Below are 7,007 nucleotides of genomic sequence, written 5' to 3'. Positions count from 1 at the left end.
CAAGATTAAGGCTTTCGGATGGAGGCTTATGGCTAATCGGCTTCCAACCAAAGATATTTTGATTCATAGAGGTATTCCGATTTCATTAGCTCTTTTAAAGTGTTCTTTTTGTGGATTGGATTCGGAGAATATGGATCATTCATTTTTCTTGCAATTTATCGTTTTTTCGCATCATCCTTTAACATGAGAAGTAGGACTTAGACATTCATCTGGCCAAGCCCTCGAAAGAGGCTCTGTTTTTGTTGGTGTGTCTACATGGCACTCCGTTAAGTCCTCATGGAAGGCATGCGGAAAGGGTTAGCAATCAACCCTTGTCCAGTCTCATCGAGTCCGTTCAGTAAGCGCACGCTACGCGTTGCTTGCTTCTGAACTAGCACAAGATCCCATTATCGAGTATGTTAGGAAAAGGGTTCATGCAATCGTACCCTCGCATTTCCTATAGCTCGCGTTGATCGACGTTGACGCTCGGTGTACGCATGCATCGTTTTCCTTTTGGATCCGTGACGGCTTGGTTGTTGAGAGGGACTCGCTCCTCTTGTCTATGGCCCGATCATTTTCGCGAGGTCTAATGTTTGGTTGACTCGGGTGATCCGCTCCCCTTGGCTATGGCGGGACCGCTTTTCTACCACTCGGTCTGCATCGGTGGTTTTGTTTGCTTTACGAGCGGAGCTCATTTGTGTGACATTCTTGTGTGTTGTTTTTTTTCCCCATAGGTCGCTAGCTTAGTTTAGACATGTACCCTTTTGTATGATAACATAGGTAGCAAGCTTTCCTCCCTTAGCTTAAGTTTTCCTCATGCATCTTTTAAAACACAAACCAAACTCTTTGATTTTCTTTTCTTAATAGCTTGTTATTTCCGTTCCATTCCCAAGCATAAGCCTCCAAAGGTCGAGCAACAGAGTGCGAATGTAATTCGTTCACCTAAAAAACACAAAACAAACAGAAACTAGTTAGCCAAACTACGGTACCTCTGATTCCTCAAAAAGGATACGTAGGCAGCAGGGTAGGGCCCGTGCGAGTATAACTCTTTCTTTTCTCTATATTTTGCATGCATACTAGTCCAGTTTAGGCGTAGATTAGTTACACACCCATAGATTAGAACATAAGCGTGGATACCATCGAGTACGATGGACGCGTGGGGTGCTAATACCTTCCTCTCGCGTAACCGACTCCCTTACCCTCTTTTCTAGTCGTGAGACTGTTGTTTTGTTTCGTGATTTGCTGACATTCCCTTCCTTTTCAGGATAAATATGTTAGTGGCGACTCTGTTGATTTTCGCGATAGCGACACTGGTGAAGGGAAAAAGAGTACAGAAAATATTTATTTATCCCTCATGCATACATTTATATGTGAGAGGCAGAAATCACTTTACCTCCTAAATCACTTATTCATCCCATCAAATGAACAATCCAAACAATAATTTTTTTCTTTTCAGAATCATGGTAATGTGCTTTTGGAATGGTTTGTGAAATCATGTGTATTTTGTGGATTTTAGAAAGAAGATGAAGATGAAAAACAAAAAGGAAAATCCATAAATTCTTTTAAGAATCGTTTGTGAAAGATTTTTAGAATGTCGCTTGTGTACGGTTTCGATTATTTCTGATTTTCAATATCGATTTATGGATTCATGTATGTACGGTTTCAATTTCAATTTGTAGAAGATTTATGGAATAATTTCTGAGTTTCGATTTCAATTTATGGAAGATTTCTAGAATATTTTTTGGGTTTCGATTTTGATTTCATTTTGGTTACTTGAAGATCACTTATGTACTTTTTAAGGTAAACACATAAATTTCTGAAAAAAATTTTAACTTGAAAAACATCTTCTCGTACCACGTTTTCTGGAAAAATTTTGGCTTAAGATTCACATGAGATAACAAATATTATTTTATGTAAAAATTTGAACACTCATAAGCAAAGATTTAAGCATGTGTTTTATTCTCTAATGTTATTCAGTAATTGATTTTAATTCATTCTGTTGTTTTTTATATGTTTCATAGTTGTTCTTTCTATTCGAATGGATCTTAGCTCTTTAAAGATGACATGAGATTTTATTGTTTTTCCATTTTTTTCTCCAAGATGAGGAAGAACACTAATCCTTTCTGCCATAGACAATGTAAAGTTAGTATTAGTGTGTAAATAAATACTTAGCTTTATATTAGCATTTATAAAATGTCCTAGTGGTAGAACAATTTATCCAACAACCTTGATGTACCAGTAAATACATGTCTTATTTTAAAGAGAAAATGAGTGATTGGAAGACAGTGTAAAACTATTTTACACTGTCAGTGTAATACCTTTTAACTCTATTTTAAATATATTATTATAATTACAATTTTTTTTATTTCTTTATTGTTTTTAAATGTTATTGGTAAAATATCAAACATTACAGTATAATAATTAATTTAAAATGGAGATAGTATAATAATTATATACCTCTAATTTATGACCATTGGTGAATACAATATTTATGAATGTGTATGTAATTTTATTCATTCAATTTGAGATTTATTACCTAAATTAAAAGGCAATTATCGAAAATATCTTTTGTTCCAAAAAAATGATATAATAAATTCAAATGTTTATTCGGAGATATATCTCCGAATTAAATTACAATATAATAATTAATTTAAAAGGGAGATAGTATAATAATTATGGGAAATGCTAATAAGTGCCCCAGGGGCACTATTTAAGAGCTTAAAAAAGTAAATTTTTCTTGGAAATATAACTAATTAATGCATCGAAAATTGAAATAGTAAACTTTTTAAAGAATATTTTCTTAAAATAGAATGCTTAAAGAGTGCCTCTGGGGCACTCGTTAGCATGACCCAATAATTATATACCTCTAATTTATGACCATTGGTGAATACAGTATTTATGAATGTGTCTGTAATTTTATTTATTCAATTTGAGATTTATTACCTAAATTAAAAGGCAATTATCAAAAATATCTTTTGTTCCAAAAAAAATGATATAATAAATTCAAATGTTTATTCGGACATATATCTCCGAATTAAATTTTTGGAAAAATTAAGATTTGATGCGTTCATATATATATATATATATATATATATATATATATATATATATATATATATATATATATATATATATATATATATATATATGACATTTAGAAATTTTGCCAACAGTCTAGGATAAGACATAAAGATGTAAAGAAAAATTCTCTAATTTAAAAGGAATACGAGTATTTATATTATAGTTCAACCACACAAAAATCAATCCTGTGCATTGGACTATTGTTGAAAGAAAATGATCTTAAGCCTAGCCTATTCTTAATTTTTTGAAATAAAATAATATTACTAATTGCAATATCATATCATGTCATTATTTAATATGATGTGGAAATAAAATGGAACACTCATATATATCATGTCAATTAGTACATGTGTCATATCATCAAAAGTTATTCTCAAATATTAGAGAACTAAAATCCAAAACAAAACTTTAAAAGCATTAGAAAGGGGACAAAAAACCTAATTTTTTAAATGGGGCCCAACTAAAATAAATAAATAAATAGAGAAACTAAAATTACATTTAAATTTAAGTAGCTAATAAAAAACAAAATTAATAATATACTTAAGTTTACTAAAACTCAATATCAAGCTCGTATTCGATGAGATAAATAAATCTCTTTATTTTAATCATATATTTTGACCCATAAAATATATAGTTATTTTAAACAACCATATTATTTGTAAAAAAAACAGCATTTAGTATCTTTTCATCTATATCCTTTAATTATTATATATTATTTTCAGTTTAATTGTTTAATTATCATAATTTCACCTTTCAAAAATTAACAAATAAAGTATCGTAGAATCAAACCATCAACTTTAAAATTGAATATTATCGTACACCTACCGATTGAATTGATTTAACGAGATATTTAATATTCTACTTCTAAAACGTGTAGAATTAATTTAGTAAAAATATATTATTTTAATAATTTATTACATTTTTTAATCCATTAACAACTTTATTTCATTTACGTATTTGATATTAATTTTTAATAAGATACATCCCCTTTTCTAATACCATTTTTATTATATTTCATTTTAGAGAAAGTAATAATTAATTATTACTTTCTTTTACCTATTATTTATGGTAATAGTTTGTTATACCTTTTCTATTTTAATTTAAACTATATACCCCCACAATTATAAGGAAAATTGACAAACGTTATCATGAATACTTTGAACAGAATAAATATATATATATATATATATATATATATATATATATATATATATATATATATATATATATATATATATATATATATATATATATATATATATATATATATATATATATATATATATATATATATATATATATATAATCACATAAACATAGAGAATCAATATCATTAGAAAAATGAAATCCACCATATTATCCTCATCATCCTTGTTCATCATTTTCTTGTCTCTCATACTTTTTTCCGGTGCTCCAGCATTATCCCAGTCCTTGTATGAAAAGGCATGCTCTTTAACAGTTCAAGATGCCAATGTTTGCTTGATGTTGTTGAAATCCGACTCAAGGATCATTTCAGCAACAAACTATCGTGATCTCTCCCAGTATATCTTGGAGCTGGCAGTAACAGAGTCAATAGCAGTTCTAAATTATATGGTCAATCTGTTGAATACCAATGATGGTCAATCTATTACACAATGTGCACAGGTTTTTTACCCTAGGACTCTTGAAGCATTCAAAAGTGCATTAGGTGAGTTCAAAAAGGATCCTCAAAGTGCAAAAAATAATATACAAGCTGCTGGTAATGGACCTGGGGATTGTGAGAAAGCCCTTGAAAAAGAAGGGAAAAAGGATCTAGCTCAAGATCGAAACAGTAAAATCTTTGTTATTAGTGAAGTTGCTTTTATATCGGTTAATCAACTCACATAGAAAGCTTTTGGCCTAATAAATTAGGGTTTCCAATGTATGCTAATAAAATAGTCAAATAATATATTTTTTATATGTTGTTGTTATTCAGCAAACTATTTTACCATTTCAATCTTAATTTTAAAAGATATAAGATGTTAACATTGTAACATCAACATAACACATAATTCTTTTTGTTGCATGATAATATTTTGTTTTACTCAAGGTAACATATGGTGAAATTAAACCCAAAACAATTCCAGTATCACTGACATGTTTGCCTATGGTTATAATTTTTCTTATGACTTCCTAACCTAAAAGAGATACAGGTAAGTATATGTAATCCAATTGCGAGCAATTTGTTTTTTTTTTAATTTAAAAAAGGATATGGTTTAAATGGAATTACAACGGATATATAATTCGAATATGTAATCCAATTGCGAGCAATTTAGGTACCGTTTGTTTTTGCCTAAATGTGTGTTCAACCCTCATGATGAAGTTGTGGAAATCATCATTTGAAATTCAATCATTTTTCAAATCCTATAATCTATTATGTTGAGTTTCCATATTTTTGAGCAATCTTATGTAGGTAATTAAGAGTGGTTCACAATTCAATTATGTGATTTTCAAGAGTAAATGAAAGAAAATTTCTTTACCCACCTCCCTATGGGGTCACCCCAGCGAAAAACCAAAACTACCCCTGCTTCGGAGATGAATCTCCGAAGTTTTTTTTTTTTTGATTTTTTGTTGACTTCGGAAATGCATCTCCGAAAACACCAATTTTTTGGTGTTTTCGGAGATGCATTTCCGAAGTCAAAAAAAATTCAAAATCCGTGCATATTTTCGGAAGTTCATTTCCGAAACTGTTGCTGCATATACAAATTTCCCTCCTTCACTATTTCATCATTTTTCTCCAAAACTTCTCAAACCCCTCTCTAAAACCCAATCAATCTCCATCCATTTTTCGCCCTAAAATCAAGTTTCAAACCGTTGATCACGTTAAAGGGAGCATAGAAAGCATCAATTTCAGGTAAACATCACTCATTTCACTACGCCAAATTTAAGCTGCAGCAGCGCAGCTACTAAAGCGCTTTTAACAAAAGCGCTCTCGTAGGGTTCGTTAAAAACAAAATTAATAAACAAGGGAAAATGATGCAAAAAAAGCGCTCTGGTAGGGGGGTATGAGAGCGCTTTTAAAAAGCGCTCTGATAAGGGGGGGTATGAGAGCGCTTTTAAAAAGCGCTCTGGTAAGGGGGGGTATGAAAGCGCTTTTAAAAAGCGCTCTGGTAGGGGGGGTATGAGAGCGCTTTTCAAAAGCGCTCTGGTAGGGGGGTTATGAGAGCGCTTTTTAAAAGCGCTCTGGTAGGGGGTGGGGTACAAGAGCGCTTTACCCTTAAAAGCGCTGGTATAGCTACGTCTACTAAGGCGCTTTTCAAAAGCGCTTTCATAGCCTTTTTAAAATTAAAATTTTTAAAAACAAAATTTTACTATCGTTTCATAATCCCTAATTCCTCATTTTTCTGCCATTCACGCTAACTGCCCAGAAAACCCAGAAAAGCTTTCTCCCTCAATCGTTCACGAATTCAACTTGCATTCAACCATTCACGCATTCAACCTAGAAAAGCTATCTCCCTCAACCTTCGAATCTGCAGAAACTCCCACAACTCTAGCAAAGAAGAAGTCGAGAGAAGACGAAGGAGATTTTGAAGTCGAGAGAAACCAATCTCCCACAACTCTGTATATCAAAGCTCTTCAATCTGTATATCACAAGGTTTTCCTTCTATATCTTACTTATTTTACTTTTCAATGGTGACAGTTGGACTTTGTGCATGGCTGAAGACAAGAGAATCATTTATGTAGTGGCACTGTTATAATAGAGGTTCTTACTTGAAGTATAATAACAATTGCACAATTTTGGTCCCTATTATTTTCTCCCTGTTATCTGTATGAAATGATTCTATTTCTTTAGGCATTTTGTTTTGTGTTATGTGCATTCTTGATACTTGAATTGTCAGTGATTTTGTGTAGTTTTGGTTTTGTGGTTGGTTTATTCTAATTATGTGTGTTTATTATAAGTTATCGTGGAGAGTTTTGTTGAAATAGGT

This window comes from Vicia villosa, linkage group LG2 (genome assembly GCF_029867415.1).
Source record: "Vicia villosa cultivar HV-30 ecotype Madison, WI linkage group LG2, Vvil1.0, whole genome shotgun sequence".
Taxonomy (NCBI): domain Eukaryota; kingdom Viridiplantae; phylum Streptophyta; class Magnoliopsida; order Fabales; family Fabaceae; genus Vicia; species Vicia villosa.
The sequence above is the reverse complement of the archived record's forward strand: the minus strand, read 5'-3'. Positions refer to the sequence as shown.